Genomic DNA, 24,128 nt, shown 5'->3' with positions numbered 1-24,128 from the left:
TCAGCAAACACGTCTTCATCGGCGAATAAACAGCGGACACTGAAATTAACAAAAGGCCACATCAGTGACTTTTTTCCCCAGAGGAAAAAAAGCACTTGGCCTACTAAACACCACACAAACCTTCAAATCCTACAAAATGGGGGCTTCACCCCCCCACACCCTCCCTTAACTAAATATACCAACTCCGAGATTGCACTACAGTGGGGGAAACGGCGAATCCCCAATGATGGCCAAGTGCTTTTTTCCCCCTGGGAAAAAAGTCTCTGATGTGGCCTTTCTCTGATTTCACTGTTTGCTGTTTATTTGCCGATGAAGACATGTTTACTGAACACGTCTTTTGGTAAGATAAAATAGACCCAACAGATCATGTATTGCCTGTAGTACTGGCCCTGACGTACAGGTGGTGTACCACATACATTAGGAAGATTTCTTCTCTTGAACAATCAAATCCAATATATAATCTTTAATTTCAGTGGCATAGTGAAGTTGATTCCCGTTTTAGAAATGGGCAGAGATTCCTCATTAGCTTTTATTATCTCTGTAACGTGCCCTGAAACAAAGCTGTAGTGTAAAGAAAGCATTTCAAATAAATCAAAACTAAAGTATTATAAATATTAATAGGGATACTTAAGGCAGTGTTCGCAAATCAATATAAGAATGCTGAAGTAGAGGCAATGAGGCATTTACTAATCTCTACATCAAACACGGGGAACAAGAAGGTAAAAATAATGAATAAATAAACAAATAAATGGGTTCTACATTCTACATAAATTCTAAGTCATGCATGTACTGTCATTTCTTGAATTTTAACACTAACCTTGACTGGAAAATTGTTTGCCCGGGTTGAAACTGACAGGCAATAATTTTGAAAATTCCATTCCCTGGAAGCTTTTGTTAGCTTGTGAAGATTCAGAGGTCAGAGCACTAGAAGACTCCTATTTAGAATGCAGAATTCCTTTTCCTGGCATAAGTACTTAATGGACGACAGCATGCATTTCTTTTTTTTTTTTTTTTTTTCCATAATAAATTTTTATTGAAATATATTTTCCAAAAACATTACAAAAATACAATAAACATCACACACATAATACACTATAACTACTACAAACCATTTATACAATATCTACATGAAATGCTTCCTATATTTAATATATTCCTAAAATCAGTATCATGCTAATATAATATTGAAGACCTTTTCCCATATTTTCGGGTTATTAATATTTTTGTTAGTTTGTTTCAGAAGTAATTTATGTGCTAGTATATGCTTTATAGCCCCAAGCTTAAAATTATTCCATGATGTCTTATGTGGTTCTAGCCAATTTGTGGCTATATAGAGTTTCATCAGCAAAAAAATATTCATACAGAGGGCTGAAAAGAACTTCAATTGAGACTGGCATGTTCCTGTAGTCAGATCCAGCATGTATTTTACCTCAAGGCTTTTCTAATCCTTTGTTTCTTCACTAAACTGTTCAGGCCTCTGAAAAAGCATGCATTTCTAGTTTGGGTGAGCCATTCTATTTTAATTATTTGATTTGTATTTGCTGACTGGGACAGAGCACTGATCTATGCAGTCTTTTTTCAGACTCAGTCCAGGGATGCTGTCTGATTATATGACTTGTTCAGAGTCAAACAGTTAGGCAATGAAGCTGAGGGAATCAAACCCTGGACCACTGGAATATAGAAAAGTAGAAAATAGATCAGATGCACACAATTCAGTACCATCAGAAATGTTTAAAGCAGCACCAGCACGATACATACAGACCACCTGATGTTCAATGTTATTTTCTAATGTGGATTTTAGCAATATATTAACATATATAAGGTCTGGGGAATGACTCATTTCTTCACATATTTTTGGACAGGTATATTGACATACATAAGATCTGAGGTATGACGCTTTTCTTCACATATTTTTGGTCAGGGACCTACTCTTTTCAGCAACCATGGAACAGCAGAGCCCTATTGAAGCAGACCTTCTTATTCCTCAAAAGAAATGAGTTTGCACACATTTCTTCCTCTTCAAGCATCATTTTATATCATCCATTAAAAACAGACTTTTATGATATTATAAAGTAAATTATAAATATGCATAAACATCATAGAAATGAAGGTACACATTGCCATTATGTCATCATCTAAGAATATTTAAGTCTTGAGAAATGTACAGCATCCTTCATTGTGTTGACACCATGACTTGACATGGAGTTTGTTTACCTTTGGCCTATAACAACATGAACTTAAGTGCTGGGGAAGTGTTATCATTAAAGTTTAACTAAATAATGTGCAAAGAAATTCACAGGATAAAAGGATTTTCTGCACAGTTTTGTTTGACTAGAATAATCCTTTTATTGATTTTTTAAAGTTCAGAGCTTCCCACAGCTATAAATATGCTAAAATTAAAGCCACATAATGAAAAGTCACAGAAAAAAGTATATATTATGTTCAGATCTCTCCATTACATTTTATTCATGAGCCCAATGTGTTCAGTGCATTGCTCTTTTTCTCCTGAATGAAAGAAATCTGTAGTTATGCAATAAAAGTGTCTAGTGACAATGGTATACTTTATTAGCATAATAGCACAGCTTATAATACTTCAAAGACAGTATTTATCTAATCCAATAAAAGCTAAATACAAAAGACAGCAATCAGAGGAAATGCAATTTTCATTTTGCATTAAAAAAATAAAGAATTCTATCTTTTAATATGGTTGTATACTTCCTACATTGCTATTTCAGATACTAAGCTACAGTTTTCAATGTAGATATAGGTCATTTGTTTGAAAGTTAATCGAATGCTATGGAAAACTAAACACTGTATGAATCAATTCAATCTGGAATGTGACAGGGCTGTCACATGCATTAAGAGTTAATACATTTTCAACACAGGATGAGCAATATACAGATTCAGTGCATTCTCTCATTTTAATTTTGGTCCCACAGTCTTTGCAATATTTGCTTATACACAGAATTAGAATGTAATCTAAAGTAAAATACACTGTGAAAAGAATTACCAGCCAGAATACCGCATGCTTAGATACTCAGAAGTATTGTGCATTGTCCATTTAGTATCATCAATTCAATATATTTTCCTGTACAATGACAATAAGTATTTATTTCATTTTATTTTACATTGCTTTATTTTGCTTTTGTTTAAGGGCTTTGTCTGACTGGGTTTCATCAAAAAGCCCTTATCAGCCAAGGCCAGGGAGGAAAAACTCCACCATATTACAGATATGTGTAAATAGACAGACATTAAGTAACATACATTAACAACTGCACATATATGAATTAATGACAGAGATTAAAGTATAAAAGATTTTTATGGATTTAGTAGATGCTGAGAATTGATCATTTGAAAAGGTGTGTTAGTGGAGTTGTCAAATAGATAATAGATCATATGATTAGTGCTTAGAAATTTAAATAAATGGAAATCCAAAAAGGAACTTGGTAGAGTAAAAATGTTAATATTACAGTTAAGAGGTGGGGTATGAAGCAGCATTCAGAGACAATTACATAAGAGTATCATAAGGTTTATATTAGAAGTATAGAGATGGGGTGGTCAGGGTCACAAAACTATGTATAAGGCTTGTACATGTTGAAAACTGTTAAGGTATGGGTGCAGACTGGTTGTTGTGCATAGGATTCTGAGTGAAGAGAAATAGTTTAACAATATGGCAAGCTGAAAAATTACACTGACATTTATCTTACACACATTACAGGAGCAGAGTAATTGATTTGATAAGTGAAGTATTAGCTGTGCTTTAAATGAGTTTACATTCTGAATGGATTTCAGTGGTAGTGGGACGTGGATCCATAGTTGACCTACTCTATTTGAATATAGAGAGTCACCTGCAGTATTAGATGAGCTGGCTATAATGTAGCAGATATTAGACTCCTAATTTTATACTGCACATCATTAATTATGGTAAATGGAAAATAACAGATGCAGTCCAATATCATGTGCAAATCATGGCACTGCTATACATGCAATTCTTGGAAATAAATTTGCTTCACTCCCCTACTCTACTGCCAATTCCCACCCACCCTTTCTTATTCTAATATTATACTTCCCTCCTGCATGATTCACTTGCGACTCTTATTCCCTAACCCTTCCTAAAAAACATCAATAGTATCAAACACTCCTATTTCTTTTTACCTTATTTCCAACTTGCATTTAATCTTTTAACATAATTTCCAACTCCCTTTCTCCTTCACATACTGCTTTGTACTATATCAATTGTTATTCACACTCCTCCATAATAGTACCCTTCTTTTCTACATTGTATCTTCTACTTTTCCCAAATAAAACTTCACTTCTTCCAATTTTAACTATATCCTCATACTCTAGCCTTTTAATCTCCCTCTATTCCTTACATTTCAGAGAAGATACCAGGGCAACCAAACTCTCTTTCTTCATAGAAAATATTTCTTTCCTACCTACCCTCTAGAAGCTTTCAGACTCCATCAACACTAAATATCCTACTGCCCTGCAATTTCTTGTTTCCATCTTGATTCCTACTTTCCTACTACCTGCCATTAATATAATACAGATCACTTTACTTAATCATGCTACTCCTCAGATTATCCTCTATTTGTCTTCTCCTAGTGGACCATCTTTCATATTGCCACGACTCTATAATAGGTCTCATTATCTCTCCAACTCTGCCCCAACCTCCTATCCATACTTCTTCCCTACACTCTCCAAACATCACACCATACCTATTTAATGACAACGCTTACCTTTACTCCAAATACAGACTGATTAACTCCATTTCAACTCAAACTAAAACAAATTAAGTGGGAAAATACTCTCCAAAAACAAGTATCAGTAATTCCCCAATATACTAAAAACCTTCTAGGATGAGACATTCACCCTAATCTTGCCGCTAGCTATCACAATGAATATCAAGACAATTTTCTTCCACACATTACTCTAACCCCACAATGGTCATCCTCCAACCCTAGCATTCTATCTTTTGCTGCCATAAAAGGTAGAATCATAAGAAATAAATCTCCTGACCTACTTGCCTGGATTACTCAACTTAAACCTAATATTCCAGCTGTAACCAAAACTTGGCTGAAAATTATGGCTCCCAACTATAATTTCATGCACAATGGCAGTATAAATAGGAAAGGTGATGGTACTGCTTTAATATTGCTCAATAACTCCCACAGTTTCCATTACCACAAACCAATACTAACATTCAACTCAGCAGAGCTTTTTATTACTTTACTGAAAATGAGCATTTATAAACAAATATGTGCTACTCTCCTCACAATACAGATATATTGGAAGATATCCTACACTGGATATCCATAAGAATTACACTGGAAAGAAAATTCTACCAGGTGATGTGAATGTCAATTCGATGGACATAAAGTCTAAGTCCCCTACATCTAGAACAAATTTATATGGTTTGGCACAACTAATTAATACAGATGACTCCATGCTCATTTGCACATCTGACAATGTGTCATACCTCCAAAAAATCACTCAGGAAGTTTTAACAGCCACTGAAACATGGCTTTGCAACTCATAACTCATGTTCAACCCCGCAAAAAAACTACTTTTTTCTCCAAAGCCCTGTCTCAGGACAAAACAAAATTTAAAGTCCTCTCTCTCTTGATAATACAACCACTGAAGTCACTTCTCATAGTAAATTATTAGGGATGATAATAGACAATAATCTTATATTCGACTGGTGTATACAAAATTACATAAGAAAAACTTATCAAAAACTAGGAATGCTTTACAGAGCCAAAAAACTTTCTCCCTAATACAACTAAAACTATACTTGCAACTAATTATCTTCTTACCACACTTCTTATGGTGCTCCCGTCCTTACTAACCTCCAGGTATCACAAAAATCAAAACTTGAAGAATGCTAAAACAAAGTTGCTAAATCTGCAACAAATACATCTTCGGAACCCACCTCTGTATAGCACTAAAATGTCTAAATTGGTTGGAGCTACCCAATCAACCAGCATATACACAGCTTCTTACCACAGATAATATTATCCAGCATCCATCTGCTTGTCCAGCACTTAATACCATTCTGCACAACTATGTCCCCAGTTGGTCATTATGATCCAATGACCAAAAACTCCTGTCTGTTCACAGACCTATAAAATCTGCTGGGCACTATCTGTACTCATACCATGTTGCTAAGGCCTAAGGCCTGGAACTCCTTACCTGTATCCATCATGTCAATACCCTCCCTGCCAGCCTTCAAAATCATTCTGAAAGACCTCTTAGCCAAAATCTGCCTCTGTTCTTGCAAAACATCAGGATAAGCTATATCTCTAAATGTGAACAAATACCTATTCACACCTTACACCTTCTTACTCTCCATTCTTCACTCACTTCCTTACTTCTATTATTTTCTCTCCCCTGGAATTCTCTCAAATATACTGTAAGCATGCTTTTCCTGTTACTTCATATTGCAGTTCCTGTTTGTATTATACTAATGTACGTTTAGTTTCTCTATAAAGAGGATAACATTTCTCTAAATATTAACTTGTATGTATTCTTATACCAATGTTTTCATATTATGTAGCAGATTCAGTAAAGCCTACACAATCCACTAAAACCATGTGGAATGGCTCAATGCGCACATGGTGCTGTACCATTCTATATTCAGTTGGCAGCTCTACACAGTGTGTAGGCCTGCCTAAACATAGTAAACATAGTGGCATGCTAATTACAGCATTAGCAGCTGAATTGTATGCTAGTCAACAAATTCAAGATGGAGGAGCTATTCCATAATGTATAAAGCAATTGTGTAGACTCAGGGTACATTTTCCCTACAAATTCCAAAACCTATTGGAATATAGTCATGGAAGGTACACTACATGAAACACTGTCAGGGGCTGCCATTGCTGTCATACATATGTATGTGCAACAGGCACAAGTCTATGCTGCTGCTGCTGCAAATAGATCCCAGCCACGGAGAAAAAGAGTATTTAGACCACAGTCTGCATGGTGTGGAAACTGTAGAGTGCTACAGGATGGATAGAGACACACTACAGGAACTCTGCAACCTCTGTCTTCCATAGCTGAGAACAAGGATACACCAAGGGGAACCAATACCTGTGAAGACTAAGGTATGTGTAGCACTTAAAGTTTTAACTACAGGAAGCTTTCAGAGGCCAACAGGGCATATGCTGGGGCTATTGTATGCATCAGCATCCGGGATCCTAAATCAATTCCTGAATGCTATGCTAGAACATGCCACTGATTACATACAATTTGCCCAAACACACATGTAAATACCAGGATGACTACACAATTGCAATGGCAAAACTCTTGAAAATGAACTGATGATATGGAAGTACATCAGTAGTACTTGGTATCCCACCCCCAAAACAACAAAGAAATTAAAGTTTGTAGAATCAAAGGAATAACACATAATTCACCTGTTATGATTGTTTCCCACACAATTTTGACAAAAATGTGTGCACCTGTATAACTCAAAAGTAAATTACATATGATTGCTGGGCACCTCTCACTGTGTTCAGCACTCCCCTGGTGGTGTCTATGGACCATACTAGAAGCATCACACGCCTGTGTTATTGACAATATAGTACATTAAATTGTCATGGAATAAGATAGAAAAGACTGTAAGGTAACCAGTTTTAACAAAACACTTGTAATGACAGTTAATAAGGCTGTGTATCTGTAAATGCCAATGCATGGTAAAAATGCCTATGCCAAGAGTGAAGTGTAAGAAGTGCATACAGATAATAGTTTAATCTCCTAATGCATATAAACAATGGTTCTATTCATAATATGTGAAAAAATATAGCATGTACCTGAAAAATACAATCAGAAGCCTTCTCTGTAGATAAATCTAAAGGCATGGCACTCCTCTGTGTTTTACAAATACACGTTTTCTAACCTTCAAGTTCCCTTGCTACACAATTACCTTGTTGTGGTATAGGCTCATGCCTATGAGCACAGTGAAGATGCAAATGAGGTGTGAACTCATTAGAATTGCCGAATCCCAAACTTTTGGATTCATGTATCAAATGTAAGCATAGTATAGACACTATCTTAGTGTATGTTGCTAGTGGATTGAAACTGTAAATGGTAAGTGAGAAGGAGAAGGAATACGCAGCAGTTCAGACTCCCTTACCTGCAGTGGGTGTGCAGCCAAGCTACACTTACAAAGTATAGAAGTAATTGTATTAAGGTTTTAAATGGAAGTGAGCAGCATACATTTCTCAGTTTCTGTTCACTACTATCTAAACTCCCCACCTTTGTTACAAACTGTATGTTATTGTCATTTAATTTTCTCATACATTTTAAGGAGAATGATACAAAATGCCTTACAGACTGCATTTTTCAGATTGCTGCTCAGATAAGAGAAGAATGAACACCATACAAAGATAGGCCAGAGCTGCATTGTTGCAAACAATAGTCATAAATGGCTATGTGATCACTCATTGCACTACATCTGAAAGTAACACATGTGTAAACACCTCAAAACTGTATAAATGCCATATGTCTTGTAATAATGTGGATGATTTGGGACTTTCTTGTATGCACAATGATTTAAAATCCTGCTGCAAAGCTGTTTCTGTGGCAAAGAGGGATAAGACACCGTTATTGTGTTTTGTAGGTTCTTTGGTGTGAGAACTCAAATCTAGACTTGTGTAAAAATCTTTCATGTGTACTAACATTTATTCTGTAATGTTGATTTGTATATATATATATATATATATATATATATATATATGAAAAACCCAGCCACAGGGGATGCACAAGCCATTGCATTTCTTTGTGCCGGTCCCAAGCCCGGATAAATGGGGAGGGTTGCATCAGGAAGGGCATCTGGCATAAAACCTCTGCCAAATTACTGATGTGGAGAACATTTCATAATTACATACTGGATCGTTCGAAGCCTGGGTTAACAACGACCACCAACAGTACTGTTAGCCAAAAGGGTGCTGGTGGAAATTGGGCTACTGTTGGCCGAAGAAGAAGAGGAGGGGGAAGGCATGTACGAAGGCAGGAAGAGAGGAGGAAGGTTAGGAGTGTAGTACTGAGGGTAGGAACTTTGAATATTGGCAGTATGACTGGTATAGGGAGAGAGCTAGCTGATATGATGGAGAGAAGAAAGGTTGATATATTGTGCGTGCAAGAGACCAGATGGAAGGGAAGTAAGGCCAAGTGTATAGGAGGTGGGTTCAAATTGTTCTATCATGGTATGGATGGCAGAAGAAATGGGGTAAGGGTTATCCTAACAGAACAGTATGCCAAGAGTGTTTTGGAGGTGAAGAGAGTGTCTGATAGAGTGATGTTTATGAAGCTTGAAATTGATGGTGTAATGATGAATGTTGTTAGTGCATATGCTCCACAAGTTGGGTGTGTGATGGATGAGAAAGAAAATTTTGGAGTGAGTTGGATGAAGTGGTGGTGAGTGTACCCAAGGGTGAGAGACTAGTGATTGGAGAGGACTTCAATGGGCATGTTAGTGAAGTGAACAGAGGGGATGAGGAAGTGATGGGTAGGTATGGTGTTAAGGAGAGGAATGCAGAAGGTCAAATGATTGTGGATTTTGTGAAAAAGATGGACATGGCTGTGGTGAATACATATTTTAAGAAGAGGGAGGAGCATAGGATGATGTACAAGAGTGGAGGAAGATGCAGACAGGTGGATTATATCCTATGTAGGAGGGCCAGTCTGATGGAGATTGGAGACTGTAAAGTGGTGACAGGAGAAAGTGTAGTTAAGCAGGATAGAATGGTGGTCTGCAGAATGATGTTGGTGATCAAGAAGTGGAGGAGGAGTGTGAAAGCAGTGCCAAGGATTAAATGGTGGAAGTTAAAAAAGGGTGATTGTGAGGTTGAGTTCAGGGAAGAGTTAAGGCAGGCACTGGGAGGAAATGAAGAGTTACTGAATAGCTGTGTAACTACAGCAGAGCTAGTAAAGGAGACTGCTAGAAAGGTGCTTGGTGTGACATCTGGACAGAGGAAGGATGACTAGGAGACATGGTGGTGGAATGAGGAAGTACAGGAGAGTATACAGAGGAAGAGGCTGGCGAAGAAGAAGTGGGATTGTCAAAGAGATGAAGAAAGTAGACATGAGTATAAGGAGATGAGGCGCATGGCAAAGAGAGGTGGCAAAGGCTAAGGATAAGGCATATAGAGAGTTGTATGAGAGATTGGACACTAAACAGGGAGAAAAGGACCTGTACCGATTGGCTAGACAGAGGGACATAGCTGGGAAAGATGTGTAGCAGGTAGGGGTGATAAAGGACACTGAGGGAAATGTACACACAAGTGAGGATAGTGTGTTGAGTAGATGGAAAGAGTACATTGAAGGGCTGATGAATGAAGAGGATGAGAGAGAGAGAAGGTTGGATGATGTGGGGATAGTGAATCAGGAAATGAAGCAGATTAGCAAGGAAGTAAGGACAGCTATGAAGAGGATGAAGAATGGAAAGGCTGTTGGCCCAGATGACATACCAGTGGAAGCATGGAGGCGGTTAGGAGAAATGGCAGTGGAATTTTTAACCAGATTGTTTAATGAAATTTTGGAAAGTCAGAGGATGCCTGAGGAGTGGAGAAAAAGTGTTTTGGTACCTATCTTTAAGAATAAGGGTGATGTGCAGAGCTGCAGTAACAACAGAGGGATAAAATTGATCAGTCACAGCTTGAAGTTATGAGAAAGAGTAGTGGAAGCTAGGTTAAGAAGGGAGGTGATGATTAGTGATCAGCAGTATGGTTCCATGCCAGGAAAGAGCACTACAGATGCAATATTTGCTCTGAGAGTGTTGTTGGAGAAATACAGAGAAGGACAGAAGGAGTTGCAATGTGTCTTCGTGGACTTAGAGAAAGCATATGACAGGGTGCCTAGAGAGGAGTTGTGGTATTGTATGAGGAAGTCGGGAGTGGCAGAGAAGTATGTAAGAGTGGTACAGGATATGTACAAGGGTAGTGTGACATTGGTGAGGACTGCAGTGGGAGTGACAGATACGTTTAAGGTGGAGGTGGGATTACATCAAGGATCCGCTCTGAGCCCTTTCTTATTTGCAGTGGTGATGGACAGGTTGACAGATGAGATTAGACAGGAGGCCCCGTGGACTATGATGTTTGCAGATGACATTGTGATATGTAGTGAGAGTAGGGACCAGGTTGAGGAGACCCTGGAGAGGTGGATATATGCTTTAGAGAGGAGAGGAATGAAGGTCAGCAGGGCTAAAACAGAATATGTGTGTGTAAATGAGAGGGAGGGTAGAGGAATGGTGAGGATGCAGGGAGTAGAGTTGGTAAAGGTGGATGAGTTTAAGTACTTGGGATCAACAGTTCAGAGTAATGGTGAGTGTGGAAGAGAGGTGAAGAAGAGAGTACAGGCAGGGTGGAATGGCTGGAGAAGAGTGTCAGGAGTGATTTGTGACAGACGGGTACCAATAAGAGTGAAAGGGAAGGTCTACAAGAGGGTAGTGAGACCAGCTCTGTTATATGGGTTGGAGATGGTAGCATTAGCAAAAAGACAGGAGTCAGAGCTGGATGTGGCAGAGTTAAAGATGTTAAGATTTGCACTGGGTGTGACTAGGATGGACAGGATTAGGAATCAGTATATTAAAGGGTCAGCTCAGGTTGGACAGTTTGGAGACAAAGCAAGAGAGGCGAGATTGCATTGGTTTGGACATGTGCTGAGGAGGGATGCTGGGTATATTGGGAAAAGAATGCTAAGGATGGAGCTGCCAGGTAAGAGGAGAAGAGGAAGGCCTAAGATAAGGTTTATGGATGTGGTGAGAGAGGACATCCAGGTGGTTGTTGTTGTGAAAGAGCATGATGCAGAGAATAGGAAGAAATGGAAACAGATGATCCGCTGTGGCGACCCCTAATGGGAACAGCCGAAAGAAGATGATGATATATAGATATAGATATATATATATATATATATATATATATATATATATATATATATATATACATATATATATATATATATATATATATATATATATATATATATACATATAGATATATATATATATATATATATATATATATATATATATATATATATATATATATATATATAGATATATATATATATATATATATATATATATATATATATATATATGGTTCCCATTCAGAAGCCTGAAACATCATAAGCCTGAAAATCAAAATCCTGAAACCAAAAGCCTGAAAATTCAGAATCCTGAAAACTCAAAATCCTGAAAGACCAAAATCCTGAAAGACCAAAATCCTGAAACTCAAAATCCTGAAAACACAAATAATGCTAATATGTCACTATAAAGACACTAATATCTACCAACTGACCCTGACCCTGACCCTAACCCTAAGGTCCGTCACTATTGCACACTCACCTGACCCACGCCCTAAACCTAACTCACTTAAACCGCCCCTAACCCCAATATTTTTTCACTATTGCATACATGCCTAACTTGCGCCCTTACCCTAACTCACTACAACCGCCCCTAACCCTAAAATAAAACCAACCGCACACTTACCTGACCCCAATGCATGACCTAACACCACAGGGCTAACAATAGCAAAGCCACAATGACATCAGTATGTCTATTTTGTGTTTTCAGGATTTTGAGTTTCAGGATTTTGGTCTTTCAGGATTTTGGGCTTTCAAGATTTTGAGTTTTCAGGATTCTGAATTTTCAGGCTTTTGGTTTCAGGATTTTGATTTTCAGGCTTATGATGTTTCAGGCTTCTGAATGGGAACTATATATATATATATATATATATATATATATATATATATATATATATATATACCAATATTTGCTCTGTGCTCAGCATGGCGTAAACATGGGAAATGAATAAATACAATAAATGTCATGTAGTGTACTTCTGTGATAAGCAATACATAAACTACACCTGTGACTCATACATTTGTGTAGCACATCTTCTAAACACAGTGATCCACCCAATATATATATACTATCTGTAGATCATGGTTCAAATCCCATGTTTAAGCATGAAACAATAAATACACCTCACAAGGGTAAAACAAGGTGAACATTGGTGTCACTTATCTTCATGCAAACCAGGACTAATGGCCCAGTCGCAAAGCAGATAGAACACCTGCAGACAGGATGCAGACATTTGTGGTTTCAAAAAAGGATACATTGTTACATCTTTTGCTTTCTATTGTGCAAACCTGCTAAATGGAGTTGCATGGTAGTTAGCAACCTTCCCCAATCTGCAGGTATAGAACACCTGCAGACAGGAGGCAGACAGTAGATAGTTTCAGAATGGATACATTGTAATCCTGTATAGTTTGCAACCATGCGAACACACTAAGCGGCATTGCTCAGTGGTTAATAGACTTATTTGATAATGAGATTTGATAATGAATATGAACATATACAGCTGTTTCTTGACTTTTTCTGTTTCAGAAGGTGTAAGTGTAAGACTACAATAAAGGTAAGCCTGGATTCTAATCTAGCACCCTCCCAATTGTATTAATGCATGTCCACTCAGTTAAAAAAAAAGAAAAAAATTCACACATAAGTATAAATAACAATAAGTGTGTATAGCAGTGGAGCTCATAGGAATTATATTTGTGACACATATATATAATTCTAGAGCATGTTCAGCAAGCACTTCTTCTGTTGCAAACATGAGAAATCACTTATGTGGAAGAATATGTTTTGTTTCCATTGCATAGGTTTGAATCCCACGTTCACGCCCAAAGACACACTAAAATGTGTCAGGTGATATGATTTATACACCTAATACATGTCTGCAAAGTTAAATCAAGTAACACGTAGAGTAGCATCAAAACCAAAAACTAATGCCAATTTTTCACAATGCCCTTTTTAGTGCATAAATTGGTTTCCTCTCTATTTGTCACTATTGCTCTCCACTTAACGTCATGCAAACTCAGTTGGCATGGTTGTTCTGGTTTGCACACTAGTAGTAAATGCAATAACATGCATTGCAGGGATATCATTCTTAACTATTTTTGTTTTCCCTGGTTGGTCATGTCTGGTAGTAGAAGGGAACGTCCTCAATTTAGGGTACAGAGTGGGGGTGATGCAGAATCCAGAATCTTCACTGGAGTCCTTGTAAAGTGTCACAGTTGAAAGCTCTTGCTGGGGGACTATACTGGCTCCCAGTATAAGTCTGACACATGGAATAGTCTGGATAAGGCTATTTCTAGTGCAACTGGCATTCCACACATTGGAGGACAGTGTAGGCACCACTATAATGATTTCAAAAGGTGCAAGCAGGATACACTCAACCAGTGGATGGATGAGTTTAGGACTGCTGACATCCCACAGTTGTGCAAGTATACACGAAAAAGAGATTTAAAACTAGATAGGCAGCTGCATATATGCAAGACTGGTATGCTTATTACTTGTCTCTTGTTCTCTTATTTTTTCCATAGCCAAACAAAAGATTATGACAAATAGGGAGGCCCATGCTGATCATCTAGACAAACTGAGGGAAGCAAAGGGTATGCATGCAGCACATGCCTATTATTTTATCTGAAGTATTGTTATTCCATATAGTAGTAGAAAATTAAACATCCATATCCTGATTTTAAAAGCAAGTATGCATGCTTAAGTCTGTAGCACAAGGCAACTGTAGGAGTCAAGTATAATACTGTAGTCAGATGTTGTGTGTTCAAATATCACTAGTAACAAAAAAATAGTAAAATCCTTTAAAATATTATATACTTTCGACAGAAGTGACATAAATGACCTACTGTTAACTTAATCTGTATAATTTGACCAAGCATATGTGCAATATATGCACATGGAAGGATTGCTTGGAGCAATCATTACTAAAAGTTTATACTTGTTAAGAAGTATACTTAAATGTAAAAGTACAGATAAACACTTCATTATTGTGATAATGCATTGTATGCCACACATGATTGTACTCTTAACCCAACCCTTATCTCTCTTTTTTATTTTTCTGTGTGTTGTCAAAATGTTTCCATTGCATCCATTCTTGACAAACCACAAAATGATTTAGAGCACAGGGAGGTAGGCTAACCCACATGGCTCAGCCTACCCCTGGTCCACTGGCTCTTGCACCTACACCCAGCACTTCTGGGATCCCACCTGGCAGTACTGCCTCTGCTACCCCTGCGTTAGCTGCGCCCTCCACATCAGGTAGCACTACCACAGTAGCTGGTTCTGTGGCACTCTCTTGGAGCACTGGCAGAGGTGGGGATTTTATCACCCACCAAGAGTTGCCAGGCTTGGTGCATGCCTACGCCAGATGGAGAGGAGGCCTTCACTTATGGTCTATAGGAAAAGAGTCAAGCATTCCAACAGCCAGCGAAGTAAGGTGACAGTGATGACAGTCCTTTAGGTGAGGACTAGATTCTCACTATCCCCATGTTTGAAGGGCATAGGCATCGATTGTTCCCCCAACCACAATTATCATGTCCCTCAGCATGTCGTGTTTCTTACTGTCCCTGTGTCTTGTCTTGTTTGTCTTGTTTGTTTGCATCTGCTTCCTCACCTAACTTAATTACCTGACCCAGAAATACCTATGTCCCTTAATCAACACACACACACACACACACATATATATATATATATATATATATATATATATATATATATATATATATATATATATATATATATATATATATTGCACCATACATAGCTATACACTTCACACACATGTCTTGTCGACACACTTGATTGGTCCAGTTGACCATACAGCATTATTGCATTGATGTCACCCCTCTTTGTTGAGGTAACAGTCCAAATGCACCTAATATCTGTACATATTTTCATTTTACAATTTTGAAGAAGTGGATAGCTATGGTTCTTTCCAACCTCCCTCCTGCACATTACTATAGCACTTTCCCTTTGCTCTTCTCCCTGCTTATCCCCCCATTTCACCATATTCCTATCTACCCCATTTTAACACCTTTAATATGGTGAAAAAATAGAATCACACACCACACATAACTGAAGAAAATGAAGCCCTTCACTTTTTGTCCTCTATGTTTGAACAGAGTTTGGCAGTATGCACCTATGCCGAACGATGGTGAATGGCTCTTTATTGGTGAAGTTACTTACACACAATGTTGCTTTAACATGCTGTGCTAAGGTAACACACAGTGAAAGTAGAATAATGAATTATTTCATTGGATTATAAGTATATATTTAAAAGTATTAGATACACCTGGATTCAAACACTGTATCATCTGGGCTCCAAAAGAAATATGTTAATACATTTACACCTTCTGACACATAGTCAGCTAGGCAGTAGCTGTGTTTCTTACACTCAGTACTATTCATACAGCTGACTCTGAACTCTCATATTTTTTTCAATGAATCACAGGCCCATGTTTGCTCACAGCTTAACTACGTGCAAACACTTTGCAATTGATTGTGCAAACCAACTGCTCAGCAGTGTGGTATAATTAGTGCACAATTGCATGAATTATTGATGTTTACTGCCCATTTAGTCTTTATCCCATGAAAGTACATTTAAAACCACAAACAAAGGAAAGACACTTTTTAAAGGAAAAGCACATATTTAAGATGTAACCATGTGTTACCTGCACCCATGCACTTGAAACTTGGTCTCTCAGCACTTGTTCCCAAATACATCAACTACACTACAGAAATAAATAAATATGCTTCCTTATATACCATGTACATCTTGCACATCTTTATACTGACAATACACATTCAGATTTTCCAATACTTGTAGTAATGTGGACAGTAATCTGGTAACATGCAGATTTTAATATCTTGGCAGTTGTACATGGTTAGCCATCCATTTCAGACATGCCTCCCAACATCTTCTCTCAAACATCCAATGCTAATGTCATCCACAATAAATTCTCCTGCAGCTTAAAAGTCAGACTTGGGCCATATTAAAAGTCAGACTTGGGCAATGGATCTTGCATTAAGTACTAAGTTCTCTAGTTGATATACGGAGGTCTTCTTATTTTGGCTGCTCCCGTTAGGGGTTGCCACAGTGGATCATCTGTTTCCATTTCTTCCTGTCCTCTGTATCTTGCTCTGTAACACCAACCACCAGCATGTCCTCTCTCACCACATCCATAAACCTTATCTTATGCCTTCCTGTTTTCCTGTTACCTGGCAGCTTCATCCTTAACATCTTTTTCCCAATATACTCTGCATCCCTCTTCAGCACATATCCAAACCAATGTAATCTTGCCTCTCTGGCTTTGTCTCCAAACCTTCCAACCTGGGCTGACTCTCTAATGTACTTATTCCTAATCCTGTCCACTCTTGTCACACCCAGTGCAAATCATAACATCTTTAACTCTGCCACACCCAACTCTGACTCCTGCCTTTTTGTCAATGCCACTGTCTCCAACCCATATAACACAGCTGATCTCACTACCCTCTTGTAGACCTTCCCTTTCACCCTTACTGGTACTCGTCTGTCACAAATCACTCCTGACACTCTTCTCCACCCACTCCATCCTGTCTGTACTCTCTTCTTCACCTCTCTTCCACACTCACCATTACTCTGAACTGTTGATCCCAAGTATTTAAAGTTGATGTACTTAGGTATTGGTTCTAATCACACAGCAGTCAACTAGTGTGCTTGTGTGCATCTGTCTAGTCAGAAGATCATAACTATGTATCCTGCAGCCATCACTACAATCCCAAGAAGTACTTATATTTTAACAGTTTTACATGCCTATGCATCTATTTCATTTAGGCCTCCCAACATCTATTGCTGATGTCATTCACTATAAATAGTCATGCAGCATTGTAAAAGTCAGACTTGTGCTGTGCCTCTTGAGTTAAGTACTGAGCTTTCTAGTTAGTGTTCTTAATTAGGTAGGAGTTCTAATCTCAATCCAGTCAACTTGTGTGTGGGTGTCTGTCTAGCCAGAAGAGTATAACTGTGTATCCTTCAGATATAAGTACAATCACATGAAGTACCAGTATTTTGACAGTTGTACATGCCTACACATCCATTTTATTCAAGCCTCCCAATATCTTCCCTCAAACATCCACTGTTGATGTCATCCGCTATAAATTGTCCTACAGCATTATAAAAGACAAACTTGGGCTGTGACACTTGCTTTAAGTATTGTGCTGCATAAATAGGTAGACAGGGGTTCTCTTCTCACTGCAGTCAATGTGTATGTGTGTGTGTGTGTGTATGTGTGTGTGTGTGTGAGTGTGTGTGTGTGTGTGTGTGTGTGTGTGTGTGTGTGTGTGTGTGTGTGTTTTGTGTGTGTGTGGTGTGTGTGTTTGTTTGTGCATGTGTGTGTGTGTGTGTGTTTGTGTGTGTGTGTGCACGTGTGTGTGTGTGTGTTTTCACTTGGTTGACATTCAAGAGAGAATTTTACACCAGCTTGCCTGACAGTGCTATTACCATCTTCTTCTCACCAGACATTGCTGATGTCATCAGCTGTAAAGTGTTGCTGGACACTATAAAAGCCAGAATTGTACTGTGACACTTGCATTACATATTGAGTGCTCTAGTCAATTACTTAGTTATGTAGGGGTTCTGTTTGTACTTCAGTCAACTTGAGTGTGTGTGTGTGTGTGTGTGTGTGTGTGTGTGTGTGTGTGTGTGTGTGTGTGAGCACATGTGTGTGTGTGTGTGTGTGTGTGTGTGTGTGTGTGTGTGTGTATGTGTGTGTGTGTGTGTGTGTGTGTGTGTGTGTGGTTGGTTGGTGGTATGTTATGCCCATTGTATGATCTTTGGAATCATTCTTCATTACACTACCACTAGCAAAACCTTTCATGGAGCCTCATGCATCCATCATCCTCCTTTTTCCACTGGCCACATGACATCTTTCCTGCAGGAGAGTGGAGGATGTCCTCATGTCAATTATACACACACACACACACACATCGTGAAGCAGATTCCTTCCATGAGCCTCTGCAGGCCATCTCCAGACCACTGCATGTGTGATTGCTAATTCTGTCATGGTGTGTTGCACATGTCTCATATGAACAGTGGCAGGATGTAATGTAATCAAACAAGTATGCACATACTCGCAATAGTCTTACTATCTTCCATAATGTACATATAGGGATTTTTTACAGGGTATAATAATGGCTAGGATTTCATGTGATGTTGGACATTAGCCTAATAATTCCCTATGACCCTATGAATGGTTGACATGTCAGTGTTGCTGTCATTGACATGTGCTATATTGAGGTGTGGATGTAAAGTATGCTACAAAGGGGTCTTAAAATCTGTGATTTGTGCTAATGTATTTGTGGCCATTGATGCCATTGCAGTACATGGCCCTTATATAATAGCAGTAGTAATATGCCTCCTGAGAACTGCTGACATGGAATGATACACTGTTATGTTCATTGTTGTCGTATTAAAACGTGGTTTTATAGTGGAGGAGATCAACCTTCTACACAGTTCATGTTCCACTGTCACAGTAGCACTTACAGTATGGCACACGTGTGCATATGTCTACATAAGATTATTAAATGTTCTGTGACTGACATCATTATGAATTCATATTGACTATTTGGTCACATAAGTCTTGGCTTATGCATATGGCTGTTATGCTGTGATATACATAACGAATGTATCACATGTTTTGATGCAATTGCAGCCTTATAGAATTCATTGTATGTGCAATTGTGTTGCTATTCCCAAGGATTATTGAGGTGGTCAGCAGCACTACTGTGTGACTATTAAAATTTCTGTCAGGAAATGTTCTGCATGAGCCACAAACAACTGATCTCTAATGTGTCCTGATATGGTATCAGGCCACTCAAACACAGCTTGCCTGTGAAACACATATAGGCATATGTTGTGCAAGTGATATAAGTATGTGACATTGATACAGCTGTATGACTGTGTGCATAGTAACAGTGTGTTGAACGTGATGAATGACCAAGGCAGTATGGAGGTCTTGTCACAAATAATTTATTCCAATACATATGAAATGTTAAGTGGAATACGCAACTAAGCACAGATCTGTGTGTGGATGTCAGCAGACACACCCATCCAGAGGACATAGACAATCTGATAGCTGACAGTTTGTCTCATATGTCACCACCCTGATGCCACTGGCCATCAGCCAAAGTGTACATGTGTACATTACTCAGATTTTATTCTCAGCAGGACAGCACATCTGTGCACACTCTATGGCTAATGAAACAGAAGCAATGGGTGCTGACAACATTACAGCTTCCCTATAGTGTGACTTAAAACTTAACCTACCAGACACAGTTGGAGCTTGCATGTCAATTCAGCCTCGAGATAGCCTATGTTTCCATAGAATGTACAGAAACACACGTCCTTCTAACTCAGGGGGCCATTACCTGATGCAGAAGTTATAGACACATACTGACTCTCCACATCTGTGAGGTAGGCCAAGGAGTCATCATGGACCTTCTATAAAAGTGCAGGTAATATCCCAACTGAGTACTACACCTACATTTGATTTGTTCAGGCTGCATCATGGCTGTTATATCTGTTCACGGTCTTCAAGAAGGTTAACAAGGGTATGCATGATGACAATGCTACCATCCTGTGTAACTTGACTTGGTTAAGGCAATTTACACAAATCAACAATCAGGTATTACAAATAAACTCTCACAAGTGGCCATAAACACCTATGTCACCAAGTGGGTAGACAACTGGAATACATACGTGACAAAGAAATATGTTGCAGTGTATGACGTCACCTCTATCTACAGTCTAGTGAACATCAAAATTGACTTACACATCCTTTCTCCAACCAGCTTTGTGGAGGACTGCAAACTGTTGACAGTCATTGAATCCAAGTGGTATTAGTATAATGCATGCAGTATCAACCCACATAAAGAACTGATGCCACAGCCATTGGGACATGGTAGATCAAGAAAACTCATGGGAAGGATTAGTTACATTATAAATGCAAATACACAAGACAATTACAATATGGACAACATGCCCATGTGAGTAGACCAAGTGATATGCACACCTGTCAACTAGTACAAGTATAACAGTGTCCCTCCAAACACCTCCAACAGATGTTATATTTTGAGGGAGGTGTGCTTGATTCCCCTCGGATATTTCTGCAGAATCATAATAGCTGTGCAAGTTTGTTCTTGGAGAACCATCTATGATCACTCACAATCACATATGCTATGTGGAAGACATGGGATTACTGGTGGTATTTTTCTGATATTGCCCCTGATTGTGCATGCTTCTGTCTACTGTTGTCCATGGGCCTTTTGCTATGTGTCTCGCATACGCAGTTAGCACTGCCTCTCACTGATCATACATGTAAACTCTGTGTAAGCTTCATGCTAAGCCTTCAAGGAGTTTATTGAATCTCCAGGTATGTCTACTTTGGTAAAATTATTTAAACTGTAGATTATTTTTTTATTATTTTTGAAGATTGCAAAGTTATTTTTCTTAAAATGTTTTGTAACACCTTAGAACTTTTCTCCAAGGCCTCCATTGAAAATGGGTTCCTACTCAGTTGGACTTTCCCATTAATCAAATATCAATAAATTAATAAATTAATAATCAGACACTCTGAAGCATGAATTGTGGAGCCAGATTTGGCAAATACATTGCACACTGATAAGGTTTAGTACTTGATATATTTCATAGGTTTGTATGTTTATAGGTATAAACTTGGCTAATGACCACACAGGCCGTTATAAGCTTAGTTGTGCAACACAAATGTAACTCACAAATCTGATTTATGTAGAATGTGATTTACTGACTGCCTCTGTCCATCACAGACACAGGTGCCAGACCAGGGATGAATTTCCAATCACCCGTCCATTGGTCCAAGTTGTGTTTAAATAAGGATAAGTAGAAACTTTGCTTCTTATGGCTGGAGAGCATGTTCCAGAGAATGTGCATTCTCTAAGAATCATATCTGTCTCCTCAACATGTCCTATTTATGTCACAAGCAAAATGTTTGTCTTTTAATCTAGTAGTTCTGATGCTGTTTTTGATGATGTGCAAAAGGTTCATCAAAACATTGTCCAAGGTTGCCTTGTATGCAAGGCAATGATCACCTCACAAGTCTGTATGATACAGAGTAAAGAGGCAGGAATTTGAGGCAATCAGAGTAGGGCATTGCGTTTGCTTCCTGTATTCTTTTTGTAAGGAACCTTTGTGGATGTTTCAGTTGTTGCCGTGTCTGGTCAGGTACATACCAAAGGAAGCATTATACTCAATGATGGGTCTGATAACAGCTAAGTACTGTAGTATGATGACCTCTGTGGACCTGGATGCCATGCTCTACGTTATAATATGAGCAACATAGAAGGACTCTCTTAATACCTTGGACACGTCTTCACCACAAGCTAGTTACTATCTATATGAGTTTGCAGATCCCTGAGTGAATCAACTTGTAGGCGTGTTTTATTGATGACATAGATATCCAGAGAAGCCAACACCATAAAGGGTACTATAATCCACTTCTTGGTATTGAGTTTTAAGCCATGAATTTGGTACCAGGCTTTTGCCTGTGTTAGACCTTCCTGAAGGTTGTTCTCATCCTGTGGGGAGTCAATGACTGCTTGCAATTTGCAATCATCTTTGAACTTGATTAGACAGAGGTCTTTGTCACTTTCTTTTGACATCCAAGATGTAAATGCAGAAGAGGAGTGGACCTAGTACAGTGTCCTGGGACTACTGGTGACTGGCCTCTTTGTGGAGAAGGCCTCACACATTCTATTCTCCTGGGTCCTATCAGTGAGCCAGCTAGTTATTGAGTGTGTTATAAAGAGGGTTATATCTAGTTCCAAACGTTTGTTGACAATGCCCAAGTGGAGTTATTGTATCAAATGCTTTCAGCCAGATATAGGTAGGCAGTATGCACCTATTTTCCCTTCATCTATTGCCTTATTAACCTTTTCAAGGAAGTCCACCAGATTCTTTAAGCACATCCTTCCTTTGACAAAGCCATACTGGAATAGCTCCAGGGGCTGGAGGTCTCCTATGTACTTATTGATAATTTCCAGGATAATTAATTCCATGCCTTTTCAAATAACACTTGCCAGACTAATGTATCTGTAGTTTCCAGGATCTATTGAATGAGATGACCATTGCAGCCCTTCATTCATGTGGCACAAAACCATTTTTTAATATCATAGTTAAATAATGACTCCAGAGGTCATGAGAAGTCATAATTTAGACTGTTCAGACTGTTTTAGGCTGTTTCCCAAGTGCTGTACGATTGCAGATCACTACAAAATATGTTAAGGTTGCTAATCATGGCAGTCTGTTTGCACAGCACAATATTTAAGGTTACAGAGCACTGCATCCTATGCAGATACAGTATAACATACTGCTGCAGCATTTGCTGTTTCAGGAGACTTGCAAAATTAACTTAGTGTCTTGGTTTCAATACACACACACACACACACACACACACACACACACACACACACACACACGCACAAATGCACACACACATGCATGCACACACCTCAAACAAAACTGTTAGTGTTTGTGCATGTGTGTGGACATGAATGCACATGTGTGTGTTTGTGTGTTTACGTTTGTTTTGAGATCAAGAAGTACACTACTAGTGTAAGGGAAAGAGTAATGTTATTTGATAACATTTTGACCATGCATTCAGATTATTATGCATCCATTCATGCAAGGCACCAATCCTGTCTCAAACAGCCAAAATTTCTTCAATGGAGTAATTTTTTTTGTTACCTATGTTTTAATATGATCTGTGGTCAATTACACATACACAACTGTATGCACATATCTGGAAAAAGAAAAGCCATATTTGTGTTAATCTGTACATGGTATCAAGCCTGTGAGAGGTTGTATACCTTTTTGAATTCCCTTGTTCATAGAGTAGCTTATACTGACACTGAAATTGTGGAATACCTTTCCATGTCCTGGTTGGAGACATATGTCATAGGCTTGGCTTTTGAAACTTATACCCGGAAGTCTAAAATGGGATCATGTATTTATTTATTTATTTACATTTGTTGACCGGGAGTGTCTGACTGGACATAGGTCCATTTTCAGCGGAGGCCCGGGGAGAAAAGCTCCACAGTTAAAATAAACAGACAGTAGTTACATTGGATTACATAGAGATTAACAATATAACATATCAATTATGTACAACATATTTACAGATGAAGAACATAGTACATCAGTAGACAATACAATCTTTATCTGTGAAGTACATAACAGACATTAACAAATGTTACAATA

Source organism: Protopterus annectens, chromosome 17.part0 (genome assembly GCF_019279795.1).
Source record: "Protopterus annectens isolate FY-2018-M chromosome 17.part0, PAN1.0, whole genome shotgun sequence".
NCBI lineage: Eukaryota > Metazoa > Chordata > Ceratodontiformes > Protopteridae > Protopterus > Protopterus annectens.
The sequence above is the reverse complement of the archived record's forward strand: the minus strand, read 5'-3'. Positions refer to the sequence as shown.